Source organism: Anomaloglossus baeobatrachus, unplaced genomic scaffold (assembly GCF_048569485.1).
Source record: "Anomaloglossus baeobatrachus isolate aAnoBae1 unplaced genomic scaffold, aAnoBae1.hap1 Scaffold_545, whole genome shotgun sequence".
Classification (NCBI taxonomy): domain Eukaryota; kingdom Metazoa; phylum Chordata; class Amphibia; order Anura; family Aromobatidae; genus Anomaloglossus; species Anomaloglossus baeobatrachus.
Genome location: NW_027444829.1, coordinates 20063 through 47178, shown reverse-complemented (window position 1 = coordinate 47178; position 27116 = coordinate 20063). Strand labels below are relative to the sequence as shown.

General features: G+C 46.6%; 17 non-coding genes across 17 annotated transcripts; all 17 read left to right on the top strand.

Annotated features, from left to right (window-relative positions):
• Positions 1-810: 810 nt before the first annotated feature.
• LOC142283746 (U2 spliceosomal RNA) lies at positions 811-1001 on the top strand. Its single transcript, XR_012745346.1, has one exon. It is a non-coding gene; the product is annotated as a U2 spliceosomal RNA (small nuclear RNA).
• A 1387-nt stretch (positions 1002-2388) lies between these two features.
• Positions 2389-2579, top strand: LOC142283744 (U2 spliceosomal RNA). Its single transcript, XR_012745344.1, has one exon. It is a non-coding gene; the product is annotated as a U2 spliceosomal RNA (small nuclear RNA).
• A 1387-nt stretch (positions 2580-3966) lies between these two features.
• LOC142283743 (U2 spliceosomal RNA) lies at positions 3967-4157 on the top strand. The gene has a single exon (XR_012745343.1). It is a non-coding gene; the product is annotated as a U2 spliceosomal RNA (small nuclear RNA).
• Positions 4158-5544: 1387 nt separating this feature from the next.
• Positions 5545-5735, top strand: LOC142283742 (U2 spliceosomal RNA). Its single transcript, XR_012745342.1, has one exon. It is a non-coding gene; the product is annotated as a U2 spliceosomal RNA (small nuclear RNA).
• A 1387-nt stretch (positions 5736-7122) lies between these two features.
• Positions 7123-7313, top strand: LOC142283741 (U2 spliceosomal RNA). Its single transcript, XR_012745341.1, has one exon. It is a non-coding gene; the product is annotated as a U2 spliceosomal RNA (small nuclear RNA).
• A 1387-nt stretch (positions 7314-8700) lies between these two features.
• LOC142283740 (U2 spliceosomal RNA) lies at positions 8701-8891 on the top strand. Its single transcript, XR_012745340.1, has one exon. It is a non-coding gene; the product is annotated as a U2 spliceosomal RNA (small nuclear RNA).
• Positions 8892-10278: 1387 nt separating this feature from the next.
• On the top strand, positions 10279-10469 carry LOC142283739 (U2 spliceosomal RNA). The gene has a single exon (XR_012745339.1). It is a non-coding gene; the product is annotated as a U2 spliceosomal RNA (small nuclear RNA).
• A 1387-nt stretch (positions 10470-11856) lies between these two features.
• On the top strand, positions 11857-12046 carry LOC142283697 (U2 spliceosomal RNA). Its single transcript, XR_012745310.1, has one exon. It is a non-coding gene; the product is annotated as a U2 spliceosomal RNA (small nuclear RNA).
• A 1387-nt stretch (positions 12047-13433) lies between these two features.
• On the top strand, positions 13434-13624 carry LOC142283738 (U2 spliceosomal RNA). Its single transcript, XR_012745338.1, has one exon. It is a non-coding gene; the product is annotated as a U2 spliceosomal RNA (small nuclear RNA).
• Positions 13625-15011: 1387 nt separating this feature from the next.
• On the top strand, positions 15012-15202 carry LOC142283737 (U2 spliceosomal RNA). Its single transcript, XR_012745337.1, has one exon. It is a non-coding gene; the product is annotated as a U2 spliceosomal RNA (small nuclear RNA).
• Positions 15203-16589: 1387 nt separating this feature from the next.
• On the top strand, positions 16590-16780 carry LOC142283735 (U2 spliceosomal RNA). Its single transcript, XR_012745336.1, has one exon. It is a non-coding gene; the product is annotated as a U2 spliceosomal RNA (small nuclear RNA).
• Positions 16781-18167: 1387 nt separating this feature from the next.
• LOC142283734 (U2 spliceosomal RNA) lies at positions 18168-18358 on the top strand. Its single transcript, XR_012745335.1, has one exon. It is a non-coding gene; the product is annotated as a U2 spliceosomal RNA (small nuclear RNA).
• A 2189-nt stretch (positions 18359-20547) lies between these two features.
• Positions 20548-20740, top strand: LOC142283701 (U2 spliceosomal RNA). Its single transcript, XR_012745313.1, has one exon. It is a non-coding gene; the product is annotated as a U2 spliceosomal RNA (small nuclear RNA).
• Positions 20741-22135: 1395 nt separating this feature from the next.
• Positions 22136-22326, top strand: LOC142283732 (U2 spliceosomal RNA). The gene has a single exon (XR_012745333.1). It is a non-coding gene; the product is annotated as a U2 spliceosomal RNA (small nuclear RNA).
• Positions 22327-23713: 1387 nt separating this feature from the next.
• LOC142283696 (U2 spliceosomal RNA) lies at positions 23714-23904 on the top strand. The gene has a single exon (XR_012745309.1). It is a non-coding gene; the product is annotated as a U2 spliceosomal RNA (small nuclear RNA).
• A 1387-nt stretch (positions 23905-25291) lies between these two features.
• Positions 25292-25482, top strand: LOC142283731 (U2 spliceosomal RNA). Its single transcript, XR_012745332.1, has one exon. It is a non-coding gene; the product is annotated as a U2 spliceosomal RNA (small nuclear RNA).
• A 1387-nt stretch (positions 25483-26869) lies between these two features.
• Positions 26870-27060, top strand: LOC142283730 (U2 spliceosomal RNA). Its single transcript, XR_012745330.1, has one exon. It is a non-coding gene; the product is annotated as a U2 spliceosomal RNA (small nuclear RNA).
• The last annotated feature ends 56 nt before the right edge of the window (positions 27061-27116 follow it).

Below are 27116 nucleotides of genomic sequence, written 5' to 3'. Positions count from 1 at the left end.
GCGAAGCCTCATACCGCAATATAAGGAACGTCAAATACTAAGAAAGGGCGGCCTATGAAAGAATTACTACTTTCAATAAGTACACTTAAACGGCTAATTGGGAATAGAAAAACTGTAAAAAGCCCTCTGAGAAAGCCCCCCTCTAACCTTTGATAGTAAGCTTTTCTGTAGTCTGCCTGTTGATGTATTTTCCGTTTGAACTGTGCACAACATGAAGAGACGGAACACTGGCGGCTTGTCACAATGCCCCCCGATGACATCACAATAGCGCTGCTGCCTAGAAAACAAGCTGCGCAGAAGAAGTTGTTCTTTGGGTGGGAGGGTGGGCTAGTGGAAGGAGGGGGCAATCTCTTTTTTTCCCGGGTGGTAGGGGGATGACAGGAGAAGGGAAGCGGGTGGTGAGAAAGGTACAGAGGGCAGGGTTTGGGGGCTGGGAAGGAAAGGGAAAAGATTAGGGTTTGGGGATGATGAAAGGGCTTTCTACGGGTAAGGATGGCAAAGGGTGGCAGTGACGGAAAGTCAGGCAACCTGTCCTGTCCGTCTTTTTGTATCGTGAATTGGAAAGACTGCAAGGGGGAGGGGAGTTGCTTGCGCCCTAAAGGAGGAGTTATTCAGATTCATTGCAGTGGGCGGCGGCTGCAAAACGCACCATTCTTCTTGTTTTGGCTCTGCAAAGCAGCCTTTTCAAGGGTTGGCTTGGGTGACAAAATGTCTTGTGTAGGCGTGGGTTTGTCTCCCTCTCGCTCTCTCTCCCTAAGATGTGTCCGGCATAGGCCAGGGTGCCACTCGAGGCCCAAACCAATTCTGGTTATCGCTTCTCGGCCTTTTGGCTAAGATCAAGTGTAGTATCTGTTCTTATCAGTTTAATATCTGATACGTCCCCTATCTGGGGACCATATATTAAATGGATTTTTAGAACAGGGAGATGGAAAAAGAGCTTGCTCTGTCCACTCCACGCATTGACCTGGTATTGCAGTACCTCCAGGAACGGTGCACCCCTTCTTAACCCAGTTTCCAAAAGCAGAACTCAATTCACCTGATTCATATTAGCCCGATTTAATGAATTGGAAGAAAGCATACGTCTTCATATGCACCTCAATTTGGCCCATTCACTTTTCACACTTCCTCCTTTTGTTTTTTATCTTTCACACTTTTGACTTTCTTTATTCATCCAAATAGCAAACTCATCACCACTCAACCTGACCAACTCGGCTATGTCCCCGTGCTGCAGTTCTCTGTCTTATCTAGATCATTTGCAATTGAATGGAATAGATCCCTTTTGGACAAAGTGGATTCACCTGCTGCTGCAGTGACCACAGGTGTGATAACATCTAGAATTGGCATCTGGTGCGATCTCTCCGCTTCCACTCCAAAGAAAGTTACCTGTTTATTCCTATCATGCATTGGTTTTTGGGGTTTTCTTTGAGTAATGATGATCTCTTTAGTAGTCTGTTGGCGCCCTCTCCTGGAGGAATAGTTTGCTTGCTCTTGGACATTCTAAAAGAGAGGTCATGATAGACATTGAGCTTCTGAGCTCAATTGGGGACAGTCATGGGTGATGAATGTTTGCAACCTACTGCGAAGCCTCATACCGCAATATAAGGAACGTCAAATACTAAGAAAGGGCGGCCTATGAAAGAATTACTACTTTCAATAAGTACACTTAAACGGCTAATTGGGAATAGAAAAACTGTAAAAAGCCCTCTGAGAAAGCCCCCCTCTAACCTTTGATAGTAAGCTTTTCTGTAGTCTGCCTGTTGATGTATTTTCCGTTTGAACTGTGCACAACATGAAGAGACGGAACACTGGCGGCTTGTCACAATGCCCCCCGATGACATCACAATAGCGCTGCTGCCTAGAAAACAAGCTGCGCAGAAGAAGTTGTTCTTTGGGTGGGAGGGTGGGCTAGTGGAAGGAGGGGGCAATCTCTTTTTTTCCCGGGTGGTAGGGGGATGACAGGAGAAGGGAAGCGGGTGGTGAGAAAGGTACAGAGGGCAGGGTTTGGGGGCTGGGAAGGAAAGGGAAAAGATTAGGGTTTGGGGATGATGAAAGGGCTTTCTACGGGTAAGGATGGCAAAGGGTGGCAGTGACGGAAAGTCAGGCAACCTGTCCTGTCCGTCTTTTTGTATCGTGAATTGGAAAGACTGCAAGGGGGAGGGGAGTTGCTTGCGCCCTAAAGGAGGAGTTATTCAGATTCATTGCAGTGGGCGGCGGCTGCAAAACGCACCATTCTTCTTGTTTTGGCTCTGCAAAGCAGCCTTTTCAAGGGTTGGCTTGGGTGACAAAATGTCTTGTGTAGGCGTGGGTTTGTCTCCCTCTCGCTCTCTCTCCCTAAGATGTGTCCGGCATAGGCCAGGGTGCCACTCGAGGCCCAAACCAATTCTGGTTATCGCTTCTCGGCCTTTTGGCTAAGATCAAGTGTAGTATCTGTTCTTATCAGTTTAATATCTGATACGTCCCCTATCTGGGGACCATATATTAAATGGATTTTTAGAACAGGGAGATGGAAAAAGAGCTTGCTCTGTCCACTCCACGCATTGACCTGGTATTGCAGTACCTCCAGGAACGGTGCACCCCTTCTTAACCCAGTTTCCAAAAGCAGAACTCAATTCACCTGATTCATATTAGCCCGATTTAATGAATTGGAAGAAAGCATACGTCTTCATATGCACCTCAATTTGGCCCATTCACTTTTCACACTTCCTCCTTTTGTTTTTTATCTTTCACACTTTTGACTTTCTTTATTCATCCAAATAGCAAACTCATCACCACTCAACCTGACCAACTCGGCTATGTCCCCGTGCTGCAGTTCTCTGTCTTATCTAGATCATTTGCAATTGAATGGAATAGATCCCTTTTGGACAAAGTGGATTCACCTGCTGCTGCAGTGACCACAGGTGTGATAACATCTAGAATTGGCATCTGGTGCGATCTCTCCGCTTCCACTCCAAAGAAAGTTACCTGTTTATTCCTATCATGCATTGGTTTTTGGGGTTTTCTTTGAGTAATGATGATCTCTTTAGTAGTCTGTTGGCGCCCTCTCCTGGAGGAATAGTTTGCTTGCTCTTGGACATTCTAAAAGAGAGGTCATGATAGACATTGAGCTTCTGAGCTCAATTGGGGACAGTCATGGGTGATGAATGTTTGCAACCTACTGCGAAGCCTCATACCGCAATATAAGGAACGTCAAATACTAAGAAAGGGCGGCCTATGAAAGAATTACTACTTTCAATAAGTACACTTAAACGGCTAATTGGGAATAGAAAAACTGTAAAAAGCCCTCTGAGAAAGCCCCCCTCTAACCTTTGATAGTAAGCTTTTCTGTAGTCTGCCTGTTGATGTATTTTCCGTTTGAACTGTGCACAACATGAAGAGACGGAACACTGGCGGCTTGTCACAATGCCCCCCGATGACATCACAATAGCGCTGCTGCCTAGAAAACAAGCTGCGCAGAAGAAGTTGTTCTTTGGGTGGGAGGGTGGGCTAGTGGAAGGAGGGGGCAATCTCTTTTTTTCCCGGGTGGTAGGGGGATGACAGGAGAAGGGAAGCGGGTGGTGAGAAAGGTACAGAGGGCAGGGTTTGGGGGCTGGGAAGGAAAGGGAAAAGATTAGGGTTTGGGGATGATGAAAGGGCTTTCTACGGGTAAGGATGGCAAAGGGTGGCAGTGACGGAAAGTCAGGCAACCTGTCCTGTCCGTCTTTTTGTATCGTGAATTGGAAAGACTGCAAGGGGGAGGGGAGTTGCTTGCGCCCTAAAGGAGGAGTTATTCAGATTCATTGCAGTGGGCGGCGGCTGCAAAACGCACCATTCTTCTTGTTTTGGCTCTGCAAAGCAGCCTTTTCAAGGGTTGGCTTGGGTGACAAAATGTCTTGTGTAGGCGTGGGTTTGTCTCCCTCTCGCTCTCTCTCCCTAAGATGTGTCCGGCATAGGCCAGGGTGCCACTCGAGGCCCAAACCAATTCTGGTTATCGCTTCTCGGCCTTTTGGCTAAGATCAAGTGTAGTATCTGTTCTTATCAGTTTAATATCTGATACGTCCCCTATCTGGGGACCATATATTAAATGGATTTTTAGAACAGGGAGATGGAAAAAGAGCTTGCTCTGTCCACTCCACGCATTGACCTGGTATTGCAGTACCTCCAGGAACGGTGCACCCCTTCTTAACCCAGTTTCCAAAAGCAGAACTCAATTCACCTGATTCATATTAGCCCGATTTAATGAATTGGAAGAAAGCATACGTCTTCATATGCACCTCAATTTGGCCCATTCACTTTTCACACTTCCTCCTTTTGTTTTTTATCTTTCACACTTTTGACTTTCTTTATTCATCCAAATAGCAAACTCATCACCACTCAACCTGACCAACTCGGCTATGTCCCCGTGCTGCAGTTCTCTGTCTTATCTAGATCATTTGCAATTGAATGGAATAGATCCCTTTTGGACAAAGTGGATTCACCTGCTGCTGCAGTGACCACAGGTGTGATAACATCTAGAATTGGCATCTGGTGCGATCTCTCCGCTTCCACTCCAAAGAAAGTTACCTGTTTATTCCTATCATGCATTGGTTTTTGGGGTTTTCTTTGAGTAATGATGATCTCTTTAGTAGTCTGTTGGCGCCCTCTCCTGGAGGAATAGTTTGCTTGCTCTTGGACATTCTAAAAGAGAGGTCATGATAGACATTGAGCTTCTGAGCTCAATTGGGGACAGTCATGGGTGATGAATGTTTGCAACCTACTGCGAAGCCTCATACCGCAATATAAGGAACGTCAAATACTAAGAAAGGGCGGCCTATGAAAGAATTACTACTTTCAATAAGTACACTTAAACGGCTAATTGGGAATAGAAAAACTGTAAAAAGCCCTCTGAGAAAGCCCCCCTCTAACCTTTGATAGTAAGCTTTTCTGTAGTCTGCCTGTTGATGTATTTTCCGTTTGAACTGTGCACAACATGAAGAGACGGAACACTGGCGGCTTGTCACAATGCCCCCCGATGACATCACAATAGCGCTGCTGCCTAGAAAACAAGCTGCGCAGAAGAAGTTGTTCTTTGGGTGGGAGGGTGGGCTAGTGGAAGGAGGGGGCAATCTCTTTTTTTCCCGGGTGGTAGGGGGATGACAGGAGAAGGGAAGCGGGTGGTGAGAAAGGTACAGAGGGCAGGGTTTGGGGGCTGGGAAGGAAAGGGAAAAGATTAGGGTTTGGGGATGATGAAAGGGCTTTCTACGGGTAAGGATGGCAAAGGGTGGCAGTGACGGAAAGTCAGGCAACCTGTCCTGTCCGTCTTTTTGTATCGTGAATTGGAAAGACTGCAAGGGGGAGGGGAGTTGCTTGCGCCCTAAAGGAGGAGTTATTCAGATTCATTGCAGTGGGCGGCGGCTGCAAAACGCACCATTCTTCTTGTTTTGGCTCTGCAAAGCAGCCTTTTCAAGGGTTGGCTTGGGTGACAAAATGTCTTGTGTAGGCGTGGGTTTGTCTCCCTCTCGCTCTCTCTCCCTAAGATGTGTCCGGCATAGGCCAGGGTGCCACTCGAGGCCCAAACCAATTCTGGTTATCGCTTCTCGGCCTTTTGGCTAAGATCAAGTGTAGTATCTGTTCTTATCAGTTTAATATCTGATACGTCCCCTATCTGGGGACCATATATTAAATGGATTTTTAGAACAGGGAGATGGAAAAAGAGCTTGCTCTGTCCACTCCACGCATTGACCTGGTATTGCAGTACCTCCAGGAACGGTGCACCCCTTCTTAACCCAGTTTCCAAAAGCAGAACTCAATTCACCTGATTCATATTAGCCCGATTTAATGAATTGGAAGAAAGCATACGTCTTCATATGCACCTCAATTTGGCCCATTCACTTTTCACACTTCCTCCTTTTGTTTTTTATCTTTCACACTTTTGACTTTCTTTATTCATCCAAATAGCAAACTCATCACCACTCAACCTGACCAACTCGGCTATGTCCCCGTGCTGCAGTTCTCTGTCTTATCTAGATCATTTGCAATTGAATGGAATAGATCCCTTTTGGACAAAGTGGATTCACCTGCTGCTGCAGTGACCACAGGTGTGATAACATCTAGAATTGGCATCTGGTGCGATCTCTCCGCTTCCACTCCAAAGAAAGTTACCTGTTTATTCCTATCATGCATTGGTTTTTGGGGTTTTCTTTGAGTAATGATGATCTCTTTAGTAGTCTGTTGGCGCCCTCTCCTGGAGGAATAGTTTGCTTGCTCTTGGACATTCTAAAAGAGAGGTCATGATAGACATTGAGCTTCTGAGCTCAATTGGGGACAGTCATGGGTGATGAATGTTTGCAACCTACTGCGAAGCCTCATACCGCAATATAAGGAACGTCAAATACTAAGAAAGGGCGGCCTATGAAAGAATTACTACTTTCAATAAGTACACTTAAACGGCTAATTGGGAATAGAAAAACTGTAAAAAGCCCTCTGAGAAAGCCCCCCTCTAACCTTTGATAGTAAGCTTTTCTGTAGTCTGCCTGTTGATGTATTTTCCGTTTGAACTGTGCACAACATGAAGAGACGGAACACTGGCGGCTTGTCACAATGCCCCCCGATGACATCACAATAGCGCTGCTGCCTAGAAAACAAGCTGCGCAGAAGAAGTTGTTCTTTGGGTGGGAGGGTGGGCTAGTGGAAGGAGGGGGCAATCTCTTTTTTTCCCGGGTGGTAGGGGGATGACAGGAGAAGGGAAGCGGGTGGTGAGAAAGGTACAGAGGGCAGGGTTTGGGGGCTGGGAAGGAAAGGGAAAAGATTAGGGTTTGGGGATGATGAAAGGGCTTTCTACGGGTAAGGATGGCAAAGGGTGGCAGTGACGGAAAGTCAGGCAACCTGTCCTGTCCGTCTTTTTGTATCGTGAATTGGAAAGACTGCAAGGGGGAGGGGAGTTGCTTGCGCCCTAAAGGAGGAGTTATTCAGATTCATTGCAGTGGGCGGCGGCTGCAAAACGCACCATTCTTCTTGTTTTGGCTCTGCAAAGCAGCCTTTTCAAGGGTTGGCTTGGGTGACAAAATGTCTTGTGTAGGCGTGGGTTTGTCTCCCTCTCGCTCTCTCTCCCTAAGATGTGTCCGGCATAGGCCAGGGTGCCACTCGAGGCCCAAACCAATTCTGGTTATCGCTTCTCGGCCTTTTGGCTAAGATCAAGTGTAGTATCTGTTCTTATCAGTTTAATATCTGATACGTCCCCTATCTGGGGACCATATATTAAATGGATTTTTAGAACAGGGAGATGGAAAAAGAGCTTGCTCTGTCCACTCCACGCATTGACCTGGTATTGCAGTACCTCCAGGAACGGTGCACCCCTTCTTAACCCAGTTTCCAAAAGCAGAACTCAATTCACCTGATTCATATTAGCCCGATTTAATGAATTGGAAGAAAGCATACGTCTTCATATGCACCTCAATTTGGCCCATTCACTTTTCACACTTCCTCCTTTTGTTTTTTATCTTTCACACTTTTGACTTTCTTTATTCATCCAAATAGCAAACTCATCACCACTCAACCTGACCAACTCGGCTATGTCCCCGTGCTGCAGTTCTCTGTCTTATCTAGATCATTTGCAATTGAATGGAATAGATCCCTTTTGGACAAAGTGGATTCACCTGCTGCTGCAGTGACCACAGGTGTGATAACATCTAGAATTGGCATCTGGTGCGATCTCTCCGCTTCCACTCCAAAGAAAGTTACCTGTTTATTCCTATCATGCATTGGTTTTTGGGGTTTTCTTTGAGTAATGATGATCTCTTTAGTAGTCTGTTGGCGCCCTCTCCTGGAGGAATAGTTTGCTTGCTCTTGGACATTCTAAAAGAGAGGTCATGATAGACATTGAGCTTCTGAGCTCAATTGGGGACAGTCATGGGTGATGAATGTTTGCAACCTACTGCGAAGCCTCATACCGCAATATAAGGAACGTCAAATACTAAGAAAGGGCGGCCTATGAAAGAATTACTACTTTCAATAAGTACACTTAAACGGCTAATTGGGAATAGAAAAACTGTAAAAAGCCCTCTGAGAAAGCCCCCCTCTAACCTTTGATAGTAAGCTTTTCTGTAGTCTGCCTGTTGATGTATTTTCCGTTTGAACTGTGCACAACATGAAGAGACGGAACACTGGCGGCTTGTCACAATGCCCCCCGATGACATCACAATAGCGCTGCTGCCTAGAAAACAAGCTGCGCAGAAGAAGTTGTTCTTTGGGTGGGAGGGTGGGCTAGTGGAAGGAGGGGGCAATCTCTTTTTTTCCCGGGTGGTAGGGGGATGACAGGAGAAGGGAAGCGGGTGGTGAGAAAGGTACAGAGGGCAGGGTTTGGGGGCTGGGAAGGAAAGGGAAAAGATTAGGGTTTGGGGATGATGAAAGGGCTTTCTACGGGTAAGGATGGCAAAGGGTGGCAGTGACGGAAAGTCAGGCAACCTGTCCTGTCCGTCTTTTTGTATCGTGAATTGGAAAGACTGCAAGGGGGAGGGGAGTTGCTTGCGCCCTAAAGGAGGAGTTATTCAGATTCATTGCAGTGGGCGGCGGCTGCAAAACGCACCATTCTTCTTGTTTTGGCTCTGCAAAGCAGCCTTTTCAAGGGTTGGCTTGGGTGACAAAATGTCTTGTGTAGGCGTGGGTTTGTCTCCCTCTCGCTCTCTCTCCCTAAGATGTGTCCGGCATAGGCCAGGGTGCCACTCGAGGCCCAAACCAATTCTGGTTATCGCTTCTCGGCCTTTTGGCTAAGATCAAGTGTAGTATCTGTTCTTATCAGTTTAATATCTGATACGTCCCCTATCTGGGGACCATATATTAAATGGATTTTTAGAACAGGGAGATGGAAAAAGAGCTTGCTCTGTCCACTCCACGCATTGACCTGGTATTGCAGTACCTCCAGGAACGGTGCACCCCTTCTTAACCCAGTTTCCAAAAGCAGAACTCAATTCACCTGATTCATATTAGCCCGATTTAATGAATTGGAAGAAAGCATACGTCTTCATATGCACCTCAATTTGGCCCATTCACTTTTCACACTTCCTCCTTTTGTTTTTTATCTTTCACACTTTTGACTTTCTTTATTCATCCAAATAGCAAACTCATCACCACTCAACCTGACCAACTCGGCTATGTCCCCGTGCTGCAGTTCTCTGTCTTATCTAGATCATTTGCAATTGAATGGAATAGATCCCTTTTGGACAAAGTGGATTCACCTGCTGCTGCAGTGACCACAGGTGTGATAACATCTAGAATTGGCATCTGGTGCGATCTCTCCGCTTCCACTCCAAAGAAAGTTACCTGTTTATTCCTATCATGCATTGGTTTTTGGGGTTTTCTTTGAGTAATGATGATCTCTTTAGTAGTCTGTTGGCGCCCTCTCCTGGAGGAATAGTTTGCTTGCTCTTGGACATTCTAAAAGAGAGGTCATGATAGACATTGAGCTTCTGAGCTCAATTGGGGACAGTCATGGGTGATGAATGTTTGCAACCTACTGCGAAGCCTCATACCGCAATATAAGGAACGTCAAATACTAAGAAAGGGCGGCCTATGAAAGAATTACTACTTTCAATAAGTACACTTAAACGGCTAATTGGGAATAGAAAAACTGTAAAAAGCCCTCTGAGAAAGCCCCCCTCTAACCTTTGATAGTAAGCTTTTCTGTAGTCTGCCTGTTGATGTATTTTCCGTTTGAACTGTGCACAACATGAAGAGACGGAACACTGGCGGCTTGTCACAATGCCCCCCGATGACATCACAATAGCGCTGCTGCCTAGAAAACAAGCTGCGCAGAAGAAGTTGTTCTTTGGGTGGGAGGGTGGGCTAGTGGAAGGAGGGGGCAATCTCTTTTTTTCCCGGGTGGTAGGGGGATGACAGGAGAAGGGAAGCGGGTGGTGAGAAAGGTACAGAGGGCAGGGTTTGGGGGCTGGGAAGGAAAGGGAAAAGATTAGGGTTTGGGGATGATGAAAGGGCTTTCTACGGGTAAGGATGGCAAAGGGTGGCAGTGACGGAAAGTCAGGCAACCTGTCCTGTCCGTCTTTTTGTATCGTGAATTGGAAAGACTGCAAGGGGGAGGGGAGTTGCTTGCGCCCTAAAGGAGGAGTTATTCAGATTCATTGCAGTGGGCGGCGGCTGCAAAACGCACCATTCTTCTTGTTTTGGCTCTGCAAAGCAGCCTTTTCAAGGGTTGGCTTGGGTGACAAAATGTCTTGTGTAGGCGTGGGTTTGTCTCCCTCTCGCTCTCTCTCCCTAAGATGTGTCCGGCATAGGCCAGGGTGCCACTCGAGGCCCAAACCAATTCTGGTTATCGCTTCTCGGCCTTTTGGCTAAGATCAAGTGTAGTATCTGTTCTTATCAGTTTAATATCTGATACGTCCCCTATCTGGGGACCATATATTAAATGGATTTTTAGAACAGGGAGATGGAAAAAGAGCTTGCTCTGTCCACTCCACGCATTGACCTGGTATTGCAGTACCTCCAGGAACGGTGCACCCCTTCTTAACCCAGTTTCCAAAAGCAGAACTCAATTCACCTGATTCATATTAGCCCGATTTAATGAATTGGAAGAAAGCATACGTCTTCATATGCACCTCAATTTGGCCCATTCACTTTTCACACTTCCTCCTTTTGTTTTTTATCTTTCACACTTTTGACTTTCTTTATTCATCCAAATAGCAAACTCATCACCACTCAACCTGACCAACTCGGCTATGTCCCCGTGCTGCAGTTCTCTGTCTTATCTAGATCATTTGCAATTGAATGGAATAGATCCCTTTTGGACAAAGTGGATTCACCTGCTGCTGCAGTGACCACAGGTGTGATAACATCTAGAATTGGCATCTGGTGCGATCTCTCCGCTTCCACTCCAAAGAAAGTTACCTGTTTATTCCTATCATGCATTGGTTTTTGGGGTTTTCTTTGAGTAATGATGATCTCTTTAGTAGTCTGTTGGCGCCCTCTCCTGGAGGAATAGTTTGCTTGCTCTTGGACATTCTAAAAGAGAGGTCATGATAGACATTGAGCTTCTGAGCTCAATTGGGGACAGTCATGGGTGATGAATGTTTGCAACCTACTGCGAAGCCTCATACCGCAATATAAGGAACGTCAAATACTAAGAAAGGGCGGCCTATGAAAGAATTACTACTTTCAATAAGTACACTTAAACGGCTAATTGGGAATAGAAAAACTGTAAAAAGCCCTCTGAGAAAGCCCCCCTCTAACCTTTGATAGTAAGCTTTTCTGTAGTCTGCCTGTTGATGTATTTTCCGTTTGAACTGTGCACAACATGAAGAGACGGAACACTGGCGGCTTGTCACAATGCCCCCCGATGACATCACAATAGCGCTGCTGCCTAGAAAACAAGCTGCGCAGAAGAAGTTGTTCTTTGGGTGGGAGGGTGGGCTAGTGGAAGGAGGGGGCAATCTCTTTTTTTCCCGGGTGGTAGGGGGATGACAGGAGAAGGGAAGCGGGTGGTGAGAAAGGTACAGAGGGCAGGGTTTGGGGGCTGGGAAGGAAAGGGAAAAGATTAGGGTTTGGGGATGATGAAAGGGCTTTCTACGGGTAAGGATGGCAAAGGGTGGCAGTGACGGAAAGTCAGGCAACCTGTCCTGTCCGTCTTTTTGTATCGTGAATTGGAAAGACTGCAAGGGGGAGGGGAGTTGCTTGCGCCCTAAAGGAGGAGTTATTCAGATTCATTGCAGTGGGCGGCGGCTGCAAAACGCACCATTCTTCTTGTTTTGGCTCTGCAAAGCAGCCTTTTCAAGGGTTGGCTTGGGTGACAAAATGTCTTGTGTAGGCGTGGGTTTGTCTCCCTCTCGCTCTCTCTCCCTAAGATGTGTCCGGCATAGGCCAGGGTGCCACTCGAGGCCCAAACCAATTCTGGTTATCGCTTCTCGGCCTTTTGGCTAAGATCAAGTGTAGTATCTGTTCTTATCAGTTTAATATCTGATACGTCCCCTATCTGGGGACCAATATTAAATGGATTTTTAGAACAGGGAGATGGAAAAAGAGCTTGCTCTGTCCACTCCACGCATTGACCTGGTATTGCAGTACCTCCAGGAACGGTGCACCCCTTCTTAACCCAGTTTCCAAAAGCAGAACTCAATTCACCTGATTCATATTAGCCCGATTTAATGAATTGGAAGAAAGCATACGTCTTCATATGCACCTCAATTTGGCCCATTCACTTTTCACACTTCCTCCTTTTGTTTTTTATCTTTCACACTTTTGACTTTCTTTATTCATCCAAATAGCAAACTCATCACCACTCAACCTGACCAACTCGGCTATGTCCCCGTGCTGCAGTTCTCTGTCTTATCTAGATCATTTGCAATTGAATGGAATAGATCCCTTTTGGACAAAGTGGATTCACCTGCTGCTGCAGTGACCACAGGTGTGATAACATCTAGAATTGGCATCTGGTGCGATCTCTCCGCTTCCACTCCAAAGAAAGTTACCTGTTTATTCCTATCATGCATTGGTTTTTGGGGTTTTCTTTGAGTAATGATGATCTCTTTAGTAGTCTGTTGGCGCCCTCTCCTGGAGGAATAGTTTGCTTGCTCTTGGACATTCTAAAAGAGAGGTCATGATAGACATTGAGCTTCTGAGCTCAATTGGGGACAGTCATGGGTGATGAATGTTTGCAACCTACTGCGAAGCCTCATACCGCAATATAAGGAACGTCAAATACTAAGAAAGGGCGGCCTATGAAAGAATTACTACTTTCAATAAGTACACTTAAACGGCTAATTGGGAATAGAAAAACTGTAAAAAGCCCTCTGAGAAAGCCCCCCTCTAACCTTTGATAGTAAGCTTTTCTGTAGTCTGCCTGTTGATGTATTTTCCGTTTGAACTGTGCACAACATGAAGAGACGGAACACTGGCGGCTTGTCACAATGCCCCCCGATGACATCACAATAGCGCTGCTGCCTAGAAAACAAGCTGCGCAGAAGAAGTTGTTCTTTGGGTGGGAGGGTGGGCTAGTGGAAGGAGGGGGCAATCTCTTTTTTTCCCGGGTGGTAGGGGGATGACAGGAGAAGGGAAGCGGGTGGTGAGAAAGGTACAGAGGGCAGGGTTTGGGGGCTGGGAAGGAAAGGGAAAAGATTAGGGTTTGGGGATGATGAAAGGGCTTTCTACGGGTAAGGATGGCAAAGGGTGGCAGTGACGGAAAGTCAGGCAACCTGTCCTGTCCGTCTTTTTGTATCGTGAATTGGAAAGACTGCAAGGGGGAGGGGAGTTGCTTGCGCCCTAAAGGAGGAGTTATTCAGATTCATTGCAGTGGGCGGCGGCTGCAAAACGCACCATTCTTCTTGTTTTGGCTCTGCAAAGCAGCCTTTTCAAGGGTTGGCTTGGGTGACAAAATGTCTTGTGTAGGCGTGGGTTTGTCTCCCTCTCGCTCTCTCTCCCTAAGATGTGTCCGGCATAGGCCAGGGTGCCACTCGAGGCCCAAACCAATTCTGGTTATCGCTTCTCGGCCTTTTGGCTAAGATCAAGTGTAGTATCTGTTCTTATCAGTTTAATATCTGATACGTCCCCTATCTGGGGACCATATATTAAATGGATTTTTAGAACAGGGAGATGGAAAAAGAGCTTGCTCTGTCCACTCCACGCATTGACCTGGTATTGCAGTACCTCCAGGAACGGTGCACCCCTTCTTAACCCAGTTTCCAAAAGCAGAACTCAATTCACCTGATTCATATTAGCCCGATTTAATGAATTGGAAGAAAGCATACGTCTTCATATGCACCTCAATTTGGCCCATTCACTTTTCACACTTCCTCCTTTTGTTTTTTATCTTTCACACTTTTGACTTTCTTTATTCATCCAAATAGCAAACTCATCACCACTCAACCTGACCAACTCGGCTATGTCCCCGTGCTGCAGTTCTCTGTCTTATCTAGATCATTTGCAATTGAATGGAATAGATCCCTTTTGGACAAAGTGGATTCACCTGCTGCTGCAGTGACCACAGGTGTGATAACATCTAGAATTGGCATCTGGTGCGATCTCTCCGCTTCCACTCCAAAGAAAGTTACCTGTTTATTCCTATCATGCATTGGTTTTTGGGGTTTTCTTTGAGTAATGATGATCTCTTTAGTAGTCTGTTGGCGCCCTCTCCTGGAGGAATAGTTTGCTTGCTCTTGGACATTCTAAAAGAGAGGTCATGATAGACATTGAGCTTCTGAGCTCAATTGGGGACAGTCATGGGTGATGAATGTTTGCAACCTACTGCGAAGCCTCATACCGCAATATAAGGAACGTCAAATACTAAGAAAGGGCGGCCTATGAAAGAATTACTACTTTCAATAAGTACACTTAAACGGCTAATTGGGAATAGAAAAACTGTAAAAAGCCCTCTGAGAAAGCCCCCCTCTAACCTTTGATAGTAAGCTTTTCTGTAGTCTGCCTGTTGATGTATTTTCCGTTTGAACTGTGCACAACATGAAGAGACGGAACACTGGCGGCTTGTCACAATGCCCCCCGATGACATCACAATAGCGCTGCTGCCTAGAAAACAAGCTGCGCAGAAGAAGTTGTTCTTTGGGTGGGAGGGTGGGCTAGTGGAAGGAGGGGGCAATCTCTTTTTTTCCCGGGTGGTAGGGGGATGACAGGAGAAGGGAAGCGGGTGGTGAGAAAGGTACAGAGGGCAGGGTTTGGGGGCTGGGAAGGAAAGGGAAAAGATTAGGGTTTGGGGATGATGAAAGGGCTTTCTACGGGTAAGGATGGCAAAGGGTGGCAGTGACGGAAAGTCAGGCAACCTGTCCTGTCCGTCTTTTTGTATCGTGAATTGGAAAGACTGCAAGGGGGAGGGGAGTTGCTTGCGCCCTAAAGGAGGAGTTATTCAGATTCATTGCAGTGGGCGGCGGCTGCAAAACGCACCATTCTTCTTGTTTTGGCTCTGCAAAGCAGCCTTTTCAAGGGTTGGCTTGGGTGACAAAATGTCTTGTGTAGGCGTGGGTTTGTCTCCCTCTCGCTCTCTCTCCCTAAGATGTGTCCGGCATAGGCCAGGGTGCCACTCGAGGCCCAAACCAATTCTGGTTATCGCTTCTCGGCCTTTTGGCTAAGATCAAGTGTAGTATCTGTTCTTATCAGTTTAATATCTGATACGTCCCCTATCTGGGGACCATATATTAAATGGATTTTTAGAACAGGGAGATGGAAAAAGAGCTTGCTCTGTCCACTCCACGCATTGACCTGGTATTGCAGTACCTCCAGGAACGGTGCACCCCTTCTTAACCCAGTTTCCAAAAGCAGAACTCAATTCACCTGATTCATATTAGCCCGATTTAATGAATTGGAAGAAAGCATACGTCTTCATATGCACCTCAATTTGGCCCATTCACTTTTCACACTTCCTCCTTTTGTTTTTTATCTTTCACACTTTTGACTTTCTTTATTCATCCAAATAGCAAACTCATCACCACTCAACCTGACCAACTCGGCTATGTCCCCGTGCTGCAGTTCTCTGTCTTATCTAGATCATTTGCAATTGAATGGAATAGATCCCTTTTGGACAAAGTGGATTCACCTGCTGCTGCAGTGACCACAGGTGTGATAACATCTAGAATTGGCATCTGGTGCGATCTCTCCGCTTCCACTCCAAAGAAAGTTACCTGTTTATTCCTATCATGCATTGGTTTTTGGGGTTTTCTTTGAGTAATGATGATCTCTTTAGTAGTCTGTTGGCGCCCTCTCCTGGAGGAATAGTTTGCTTGCTCTTGGACATTCTAAAAGAGAGGTCATGATAGACATTGAGCTTCTGAGCTCAATTGGGGACAGTCATGGGTGATGAATGTTTGCAACCTACTGCGAAGCCTCATACCGCAATATAAGGAACGTCAAATACTAAGAAAGGGCGGCCTATGAAAGAATTACTACTTTCAATAAGTACACTTAAACGGCTAATTGGGAATAGAAAAACTGTAAAAAGCCCTCTGAGAAAGCCCCCCTCTAACCTTTGATAGTAAGCTTTTCTGTAGTCTGCCTGTTGATGTATTTTCCGTTTGAACTGTGCACAACATGAAGAGACGGAACACTGGCGGCTTGTCACAATGCCCCCCGATGACATCACAATAGCGCTGCTGCCTAGAAAACAAGCTGCGCAGAAGAAGTTGTTCTTTGGGTGGGAGGGTGGGCTAGTGGAAGGAGGGGGCAATCTCTTTTTTTCCCGGGTGGTAGGGGGATGACAGGAGAAGGGAAGCGGGTGGTGAGAAAGGTACAGAGGGCAGGGTTTGGGGGCTGGGAAGGAAAGGGAAAAGATTAGGGTTTGGGGATGATGAAAGGGCTTTCTACGGGTAAGGATGGCAAAGGGTGGCAGTGACGGAAAGTCAGGCAACCTGTCCTGTCCGTCTTTTTGTATCGTGAATTGGAAAGACTGCAAGGGGGAGGGGAGTTGCTTGCGCCCTAAAGGAGGAGTTATTCAGATTCATTGCAGTGGGCGGCGGCTGCAAAACGCACCATTCTTCTTGTTTTGGCTCTGCAAAGCAGCCTTTTCAAGGGTTGGCTTGGGTGACAAAATGTCTTGTGTAGGCGTGGGTTTGTCTCCCTCTCGCTCTCTCTCCCTAAGATGTGTCCGGCATAGGCCAGGGTGCCACTCGAGGCCCAAACCAATTCTGGTTATCGCTTCTCGGCCTTTTGGCTAAGATCAAGTGTAGTATCTGTTCTTATCAGTTTAATATCTGATACGTCCCCTATCTGGGGACCATATATTAAATGGATTTTTAGAACAGGGAGATGGAAAAAGAGCTTGCTCTGTCCACTCCACGCATTGACCTGGTATTGCAGTACCTCCAGGAACGGTGCACCCCTTCTTAACCCAGTTTCCAAAAGCAGAACTCAATTCACCTGATTCATATTAGCCCGATTTAATGAATTGGAAGAAAGCATACGTCTTCATATGCACCTCAATTTGGCCCATTCACTTTTCACACTTCCTCCTTTTGTTTTTTATCTTTCACACTTTTGACTTTCTTTATTCATCCAAATAGCAAACTCATCACCACTCAACCTGACCAACTCGGCTATGTCCCCGTGCTGCAGTTCTCTGTCTTATCTAGATCATTTGCAATTGAATGGAATAGATCCCTTTTGGACAAAGTGGATTCACCTGCTGCTGCAGTGACCACAGGTGTGATAACATCTAGAATTGGCATCTGGTGCGATCTCTCCGCTTCCACTCCAAAGAAAGTTACCTGTTTATTCCTATCATGCATTGGTTTTTGGGGTTTTCTTTGAGTAATGATGATCTCTTTAGTAGTCTGTTGGCGCCCTCTCCTGGAGGAATAGTTTGCTTGCTCTTGGACATTCTAAAAGAGAGGTCATGATAGACATTGAGCTTCTGAGCTCAATTGGGGACAGTCATGGGTGATGAATGTTTGCAACCTACTGCGAAGCCTCATACCGCAATATAAGGAACGTCAAATACTAAGAAAGGGCGGCCTATGAAAGAATTACTACTTTCAATAAGTACACTTAAACGGCTAATTGGGAATAGAAAAACTGTAAAAAGCCCTCTGAGAAAGCCCCCCTCTAACCTTTGATAGTAAGCTTTTCTGTAGTCTGCCTGTTGATGTATTTTCCGTTTGAACTGTGCACAACATGAAGAGACGGAACACTGGCGGCTTGTCACAATGCCCCCCGATGACATCACAATAGCGCTGCTGCCTAGAAAACAAGCTGCGCAGAAGAAGTTGTTCTTTGGGTGGGAGGGTGGGCTAGTGGAAGGAGGGGGCAATCTCTTTTTTTCCCGGGTGGTAGGGGGATGACAGGAGAAGGGAAGCGGGTGGTGAGAAAGGTACAGAGGGCAGGGTTTGGGGGCTGGGAAGGAAAGGGAAAAGATTAGGGTTTGGGGATGATGAAAGGGCTTTCTACGGGTAAGGATGGCAAAGGGTGGCAGTGACGGAAAGTCAGGCAACCTGTCCTGTCCGTCTTTTTGTATCGTGAATTGGAAAGACTGCAAGGGGGAGGGGAGTTGCTTGCGCCCTAAAGGAGGAGTTATTCAGATTCATTGCAGTGGGCGGCGGCTGCAAAACGCACCATTCTTCTTGTTTTGGCTCTGCAAAGCAGCCTTTTCAAGGGTTGGCTTGGGTGACAAAATGTCTTGTGTAGGCGTGGGTTTGTCTCCCTCTCGCTCTCTCTCCCTAAGATGTGTCCGGCATAGGCCAGGGTGCCACTCGAGGCCCAAACCAATTCTGGTTATCGCTTCTCGGCCTTTTGGCTAAGATCAAGTGTAGTATCTGTTCTTATCAGTTTAATATCTGATACGTCCCCTATCTGGGGACCATATATTAAATGGATTTTTAGAACAGGGAGATGGAAAAAGAGCTTGCTCTGTCCACTCCACGCATTGACCTGGTATTGCAGTACCTCCAGGAACGGTGCACCCCTTCTTAACCCAGTTTCCAAAAGCAGAACTCAATTCACCTGATTCATATTAGCCCGATTTAATGAATTGGAAGAAAGCATACGTCTTCATATGCACCTCAATTTGGCCCATTCACTTTTCACACTTCCTCCTTTTGTTTTTTATCTTTCACACTTTTGACTTTCTTTATTCATCCAAATAGCAAACTCATCACCACTCAACCTGACCAACTCGGCTATGTCCCCGTGCTGCAGTTCTCTGTCTTATCTAGATCATTTGCAATTGAATGGAATAGATCCCTTTTGGACAAAGTGGATTCACCTGCTGCTGCAGTGACCACAGGTGTGATAACATCTAGAATTGGCATCTGGTGCGATCTCTCCGCTTCCACTCCAAAGAAAGTTACCTGTTTATTCCTATCATGCATTGGTTTTTGGGGTTTTCTTTGAGTAATGATGATCTCTTTAGTAGTCTGTTGGCGCCCTCTCCTGGAGGAATAGTTTGCTTGCTCTTGGACATTCTAAAAGAGAGGTCATGATAGACATTGAGCTTCTGAGCTCAATTGGGGACAGTCATGGGTGATGAATGTTTGCAACCTACTGCGAAGCCTCATACCGCAATATAAGGAACGTCAAATACTAAGAAAGGGCGGCCTATGAAAGAATTACTACTTTCAATAAGTACACTTAAACGGCTAATTGGGAATAGAAAAACTGTAAAAAGCCCTCTGAGAAAGCCCCCCTCTAACCTTTGATAGTAAGCTTTTCTGTAGTCTGCCTGTTGATGTATTTTCCGTTTGAACTGTGCACAACATGAAGAGACGGAACACTGGCGGCTTGTCACAATGCCCCCCGATGACATCACAATAGCGCTGCTGCCTAGAAAACAAGCTGCGCAGAAGAAGTTGTTCTTTGGGTGGGAGGGTGGGCTAGTGGAAGGAGGGGGCAATCTCTTTTTTTCCCGGGTGGTAGGGGGATGACAGGAGAAGGGAAGCGGGTGGTGAGAAAGGTACAGAGGGCAGGGTTTGGGGGCTGGGAAGGAAAGGGAAAAGATTAGGGTTTGGGGATGATGAAAGGGCTTTCTACGGGTAAGGATGGCAAAGGGTGGCAGTGACGGAAAGTCAGGCAACCTGTCCTGTCCGTCTTTTTGTATCGTGAATTGGAAAGACTGCAAGGGGGAGGGGAGTTGCTTGCGCCCTAAAGGAGGAGTTATTCAGATTCATTGCAGTGGGCGGCGGCTGCAAAACGCACCATTCTTCTTGTTTTGGCTCTGCAAAGCAGCCTTTTCAAGGGTTGGCTTGGGTGACAAAATGTCTTGTGTAGGCGTGGGTTTGTCTCCCTCTCGCTCTCTCTCCCTAAGATGTGTCCGGCATAGGCCAGGGTGCCACTCGAGGCCCAAACCAATTCTGGTTATCGCTTCTCGGCCTTTTGGCTAAGATCAAGTGTAGTGTTGTTCGAAGAGGTGGTTTAAGCTCCAGGCCACCTTAGTACAATGATACAATGCACACTGGAAGGTTGCGCTTGCTAGTACTCTGGGTGGATAGTATATTCATCTAGAGGAAAACATGGCCCTACCAGGATCGAGGCTATTAGACTGAGTAAGGGTGGGGGGCTATGGTACAACGTGCCCCAGGACTGACGACCCTGGAGTGAGTCTGAGCTTGCTGGCTTGGGACCCCGGCAAGCCTTGGGCTCTGTAGCACACCGTACCTTGCCTTTTCATACTTTTTGAGCATATTACCCTATCCCGGCCTTCTGGCTAGGAAGGGAAATTTTTATAATCCCGGTCGGAGGTCTGGTCAGCTTTGGGCTGAGAAACTAACACCCGGTTGGAGGTCCGGGTCAGCTTCGGCTGAGAAACCAACACCCGGTTGGAGGTCTGGGTCAGCTTCGGCTGAGAAACCAACACCCGGTTGGAGGTCCGGTTAGCCTTGGGCTGAGAAACCAACACCGGTTGACGGTCCGGGCAGTTTCGGCTGCGAAACCAACAACTAGTAGCTCTCTACTCCACTTGGGTAAGATGCCTGGGTGGACGCTGGGAGCAACGACAAGGCTCAACCAGGCTTCGGCTTGGGGGAGCACCGAAGATCCCTGACCCTTGCTGTGGCCTTCTGGCTCGGAGGGACGGGGTTGATTTTTGGGGACCCTCTCCTCACGGTGGGGTCCACACGAATCCTAGCCTTTGCACTGTTTTTGGTGTGACTTCGGTCATGCATTTTTTGTGGTGCTTTGGAAAGCTTCATTAAATCAAAAATCTGTTCTTATCAGTTTAATATCTGATACGTCCCCTATCTGGGGACCATATATTAAATGGATTTTTAGAACAGGGAGATGGAAAAAGAGCTTGCTCTGTCCACTCCACGCATTGACCTGGTATTGCAGTACCTCCAGGAACGGTGCACCCCTTCTTAACCCAGTTTCCAAAAGCAGAACTCAATTCACCTGATTCATATTAGCCCGATTTAATGAATTGGAAGAAAGCATACGTCTTCATATGCACCTCAATTTGGCCCATTCACTTTTCACACTTCCTCCTTTTGTTTTTTATCTTTCACACTTTTGACTTTCTTTATTCATCCAAATAGCAAACTCATCACCACTCAACCTGACCAACTCGGCTATGTCCCCGTGCTGCAGTTCTCTGTCTTATCTAGATCATTTGCAATTGAATGGAATAGATCCCTTTTGGACAAAGTGGATTCACCTGCTGCTGCAGTGACCACAGGTGTGATAACATCTAGAATTGGCATCTGGTGCGATCTCTCCGCTTCCACTCCAAAGAAAGTTACCTGTTTATTCCTATCATGCATTGGTTTTTGGGGTTTTCTTTGAGTAATGATGATCTCTTTAGTAGTCTGTTGGCGCCCTCTCCTGGAGGAATAGTTTGCTTGCTCTTGGACATTCTAAAAGAGAGGTCATGATAGACATTGAGCTTCTGAGCTCAATTGGGGACAGTCATGGGTGATGAATGTTTGCAACCTACTGCGAAGCCTCATACCGCAATATAAGGAACGTCAAATACTAAGAAAGGGCGGCCTATGAAAGAATTACTACTTTCAATAAGTACACTTAAACGGCTAATTGGGAATAGAAAAACTGTAAAAAGCCCTCTGAGAAAGCCCCCCTCTAACCTTTGATAGTAAGCTTTTCTGTAGTCTGCCTGTTGATGTATTTTCCGTTTGAACTGTGCACAACATGAAGAGACGGAACACTGGCGGCTTGTCACAATGCCCCCCGATGACATCACAATAGCGCTGCTGCCTAGAAAACAAGCTGCGCAGAAGAAGTTGTTCTTTGGGTGGGAGGGTGGGCTAGTGGAAGGAGGGGGCAATCTCTTTTTTTCCCGGGTGGTAGGGGGATGACAGGAGAAGGGAAGCGGGTGGTGAGAAAGGTACAGAGGGCAGGGTTTGGGGGCTGGGAAGGAAAGGGAAAAGATTAGGGTTTGGGGATGATGGGATGATGAAAGGGCTTTCTACGGGTAAGGATGGCAAAGGGTGGCAGTGACGGAAAGTCAGGCAACCTGTCCTGTCCGTCTTTTTGTATCGTGAATTGGAAAGACTGCAAGGGGGAGGGGAGTTGCTTGCGCCCTAAAGGAGGAGTTATTCAGATTCATTGCAGTGGGCGGCGGCTGCAAAACGCACCATTCTTCTTGTTTTGGCTCTGCAAAGCAGCCTTTTCAAGGGTTGGCTTGGGTGACAAAATGTCTTGTGTAGGCGTGGGTTTGTCTCCCTCTCGCTCTCTCTCCCTAAGATGTGTCCGGCATAGGCCAGGGTGCCACTCGAGGCCCAAACCAATTCTGGTTATCGCTTCTCGGCCTTTTGGCTAAGATCAAGTGTAGTATCTGTTCTTATCAGTTTAATATCTGATACGTCCCCTATCTGGGGACCATATATTAAATGGATTTTTAGAACAGGGAGATGGAAAAAGAGCTTGCTCTGTCCACTCCACGCATTGACCTGGTATTGCAGTACCTCCAGGAACGGTGCACCCCTTCTTAACCCAGTTTCCAAAAGCAGAACTCAATTCACCTGATTCATATTAGCCCGATTTAATGAATTGGAAGAAAGCATACGTCTTCATATGCACCTCAATTTGGCCCATTCACTTTTCACACTTCCTCCTTTTGTTTTTTATCTTTCACACTTTTGACTTTCTTTATTCATCCAAATAGCAAACTCATCACCACTCAACCTGACCAACTCGGCTATGTCCCCGTGCTGCAGTTCTCTGTCTTATCTAGATCATTTGCAATTGAATGGAATAGATCCCTTTTGGACAAAGTGGATTCACCTGCTGCTGCAGTGACCACAGGTGTGATAACATCTAGAATTGGCATCTGGTGCGATCTCTCCGCTTCCACTCCAAAGAAAGTTACCTGTTTATTCCTATCATGCATTGGTTTTTGGGGTTTTCTTTGAGTAATGATGATCTCTTTAGTAGTCTGTTGGCGCCCTCTCCTGGAGGAATAGTTTGCTTGCTCTTGGACATTCTAAAAGAGAGGTCATGATAGACATTGAGCTTCTGAGCTCAATTGGGGACAGTCATGGGTGATGAATGTTTGCAACCTACTGCGAAGCCTCATACCGCAATATAAGGAACGTCAAATACTAAGAAAGGGCGGCCTATGAAAGAATTACTACTTTCAATAAGTACACTTAAACGGCTAATTGGGAATAGAAAAACTGTAAAAAGCCCTCTGAGAAAGCCCCCCTCTAACCTTTGATAGTAAGCTTTTCTGTAGTCTGCCTGTTGATGTATTTTCCGTTTGAACTGTGCACAACATGAAGAGACGGAACACTGGCGGCTTGTCACAATGCCCCCCGATGACATCACAATAGCGCTGCTGCCTAGAAAACAAGCTGCGCAGAAGAAGTTGTTCTTTGGGTGGGAGGGTGGGCTAGTGGAAGGAGGGGGCAATCTCTTTTTTTCCCGGGTGGTAGGGGGATGACAGGAGAAGGGAAGCGGGTGGTGAGAAAGGTACAGAGGGCAGGGTTTGGGGGCTGGGAAGGAAAGGGAAAAGATTAGGGTTTGGGGATGATGAAAGGGCTTTCTACGGGTAAGGATGGCAAAGGGTGGCAGTGACGGAAAGTCAGGCAACCTGTCCTGTCCGTCTTTTTGTATCGTGAATTGGAAAGACTGCAAGGGGGAGGGGAGTTGCTTGCGCCCTAAAGGAGGAGTTATTCAGATTCATTGCAGTGGGCGGCGGCTGCAAAACGCACCATTCTTCTTGTTTTGGCTCTGCAAAGCAGCCTTTTCAAGGGTTGGCTTGGGTGACAAAATGTCTTGTGTAGGCGTGGGTTTGTCTCCCTCTCGCTCTCTCTCCCTAAGATGTGTCCGGCATAGGCCAGGGTGCCACTCGAGGCCCAAACCAATTCTGGTTATCGCTTCTTGGCCTTTTGGCTAAGATCAAGTGTAGTATCTGTTCTTATCAGTTTAATATCTGATACGTCCCCTATCTGGGGACCATATATTAAATGGATTTTTAGAACAGGGAGATGGAAAAAGAGCTTGCTCTGTCCACTCCACGCATTGACCTGGTATTGCAGTACCTCCAGGAACGGTGCACCCCTTCTTAACCCAGTTTCCAAAAGCAGAACTCAATTCACCTGATTCATATTAGCCCGATTTAATGAATTGGAAGAAAGCATACGTCTTCATATGCACCTCAATTTGGCCCATTCACTTTTCACACTTCCTCCTTTTGTTTTTTATCTTTCACACTTTTGACTTTCTTTATTCATCCAAATAGCAAACTCATCACCACTCAACCTGACCAACTCGGCTATGTCCCCGTGCTGCAGTTCTCTGTCTTATCTAGATCATTTGCAATTGAATGGAATAGATCCCTTTTGGACAAAGTGGATTCACCTGCTGCTGCAGTGACCACAGGTGTGATAACATCTAGAATTGGCATCTGGTGCGATCTCTCCGCTTCCACTCCAAAGAAAGTTACCTGTTTATTCCTATCATGCATTGGTTTTTGGGGTTTTCTTTGAGTAATGATGATCTCTTTAGTAGTCTGTTGGCGCCCTCTCCTGGAGGAATAGTTTGCTTGCTCTTGGACATTCTAAAAGAGAGGTCATGATAGACATTGAGCTTCTGAGCTCAATTGGGGACAGTCATGGGTGATGAATGTTTGCAACCTACTGCGAAGCCTCATACCGCAATATAAGGAACGTCAAATACTAAGAAAGGGCGGCCTATGAAAGAATTACTACTTTCAATAAGTACACTTAAACGGCTAATTGGGAATAGAAAAACTGTAAAAAGCCCTCTGAGAAAGCCCCCCTCTAACCTTTGATAGTAAGCTTTTCTGTAGTCTGCCTGTTGATGTATTTTCCGTTTGAACTGTGCACAACATGAAGAGACGGAACACTGGCGGCTTGTCACAATGCCCCCCGATGACATCACAATAGCGCTGCTGCCTAGAAAACAAGCTGCGCAGAAGAAGTTGTTCTTTGGGTGGGAGGGTGGGCTAGTGGAAGGAGGGGGCAATCTCTTTTTTTCCCGGGTGGTAGGGGGATGACAGGAGAAGGGAAGCGGGTGGTGAGAAAGGTACAGAGGGCAGGGTTTGGGGGCTGGGAAGGAAAGGGAAAAGATTAGGGTTTGGGGATGATGAAAGGGCTTTCTACGGGTAAGGATGGCAAAGGGTGGCAGTGACGGAAAGTCAGGCAACCTGTCCTGTCCGTCTTTTTGTATCGTGAATTGGAAAGACTGCAAGGGGGAGGGGAGTTGCTTGCGCCCTAAAGGAGGAGTTATTCAGATTCATTGCAGTGGGCGGCGGCTGCAAAACGCACCATTCTTCTTGTTTTGGCTCTGCAAAGCAGCCTTTTCAAGGGTTGGCTTGGGTGACAAAATGTCTTGTGTAGGCGTGGGTTTGTCTCCCTCTCGCTCTCTCTCCCTAAGATGTGTCCGGCATAGGCCAGGGTGCCACTCGAGGCCCAAACCAATTCTGGTTATCGCTTCTCGGCCTTTTGGCTAAGATCAAGTGTAGTATCTGTTCTTATCAGTTTAATATCTGATACGTCCCCTATCTGGGGACCATATATTAAATGGATTTTTAGAACAGGGAGATGGAAAAAGAGCTTGCTCTGTCCACTCCACGCATTGACCTGGTATTGCAGTACCTCCAGGAACGGTGCACCCCTTCTTAACCCAGTTTCCAAAAGCAGAACTCAATTCACCTGATTCATATTAGCCCGATTTAATGAATTGGAAGAAAGCATACGTCTTCATATGCACCTCAATTTGGCCCATTCACTTTTCACACTTCCTCCTTTTGTTTTTTATCTTTCACACTTTTGACTTTCTTTATTCATCCAAATAGCAAACTCATCACCACTCAACCTGACCAACTCGGCTATGTCCCCGTGCTGCAGTTCTCTGTCTTATCTAGATCATTTGCAATTGAATGGAATAGATCCCTTTTGGACAAAGTGGATTCACCTGCTGCTGCAGTGACCACAGGTGTGATAACATCTAGAATTGGCATCTGGTGCGATCTCTCCGCTTCCACTCCAAAGAAAGTTACCTGTTTATTCCTATCATGCATTGGTTTTTGGGGTTTTCTTTGAGTAATGATGATCTCTTTAGTAGTCTGTTGGCGCCCTCTCCTGGAGGAATAGTTTGCTTGCTCTTGGACATTCTAAAAGAGAGGTCATGATAGACATTGAGCTTCTGAGCTCAATTGGGGACAGTCATGGGTGATGAATGTTTGCAACCTACTGCGAAGCCTCATACCGCAATATAAGGAACGTCAAATACTAAGAAAGGGCGGCCTATGAAAGAATTACTACTTTCAATAAGTACACTTAAACGGCTAATTGGGAATAGAAAAACTGTAAAAAGCCCTCTGAGAAAGCCCCCCTCTAACCTTTGATAGTAAGCTTTTCTGTAGTCTGCCTGTTGATGTATTTTCCGTTTGAACTGTGCACAACATGAAGAGACGGAACACTGGCGGCTTGTCACAATGCCCCCCGATGACATCACAATAGCGCTGCTGCCTAGAAAACAAGCTGCGCAGAAGAAGTTGTTCTTTGGGTGGGAGGGTGGGCTAGTGGAAGGAGGGGGCAATCTCTTTTTTTCCCGGGTGGTAGGGGGATGACAGGAGAAGGGAAGCGGGTGGTGAGAAAGGTACAGAGGGCAGGGTTTGGGGGCTGGGAAGGAAAGGGAAAAGATTAGGGTTTGGGGATGATGAAAGGGCTTTCTACGGGTAAGGATGGCAAAGGGTGGCAGTGACGGAAAGTCAGGCAACCTGTCCTGTCCGTCTTTTTGTATCGTGAATTGGAAAGACTGCAAGGGGGAGGGGAGTTGCTTGCGCCCTAAAGGAGGAGTTATTCAGATTCATTGCAGTGGGCGGCGGCTGCAAAACGCACCATTCTTCTTGTTTTGGCTCTGCAAAGCAGCCTTTTCAAGGGTTGGCTTGGGTGACAAAATGTCTTGTGTAGGCGTGGGTTTGTCTCCCTCTCGCTCTCTCTCCCTAAGATGTGTCCGGCATAGGCCAGGGTGCCACTCGAGGCCCAAACCAATTCTGGTTATCGCTTCTCGGCCTTTTGGCTAAGATCAAGTGTAGTATCTGTTCTTATCAGTTTAATATCTGATACGTCCCCTATCTGGGGACCATATATTAAATGGATTTTTAGAACAGGGAGATGGAAAAAGAGCTTGCTCTGTCCACTCCACGCATTGACCTGGTATTGCAGTACCTCCAGGAACGGTGCACCCCTTCTTAACCCAGTTTCCAAAAGCAGAACTCAATTCACCTGATTCATATTAGCCCGATT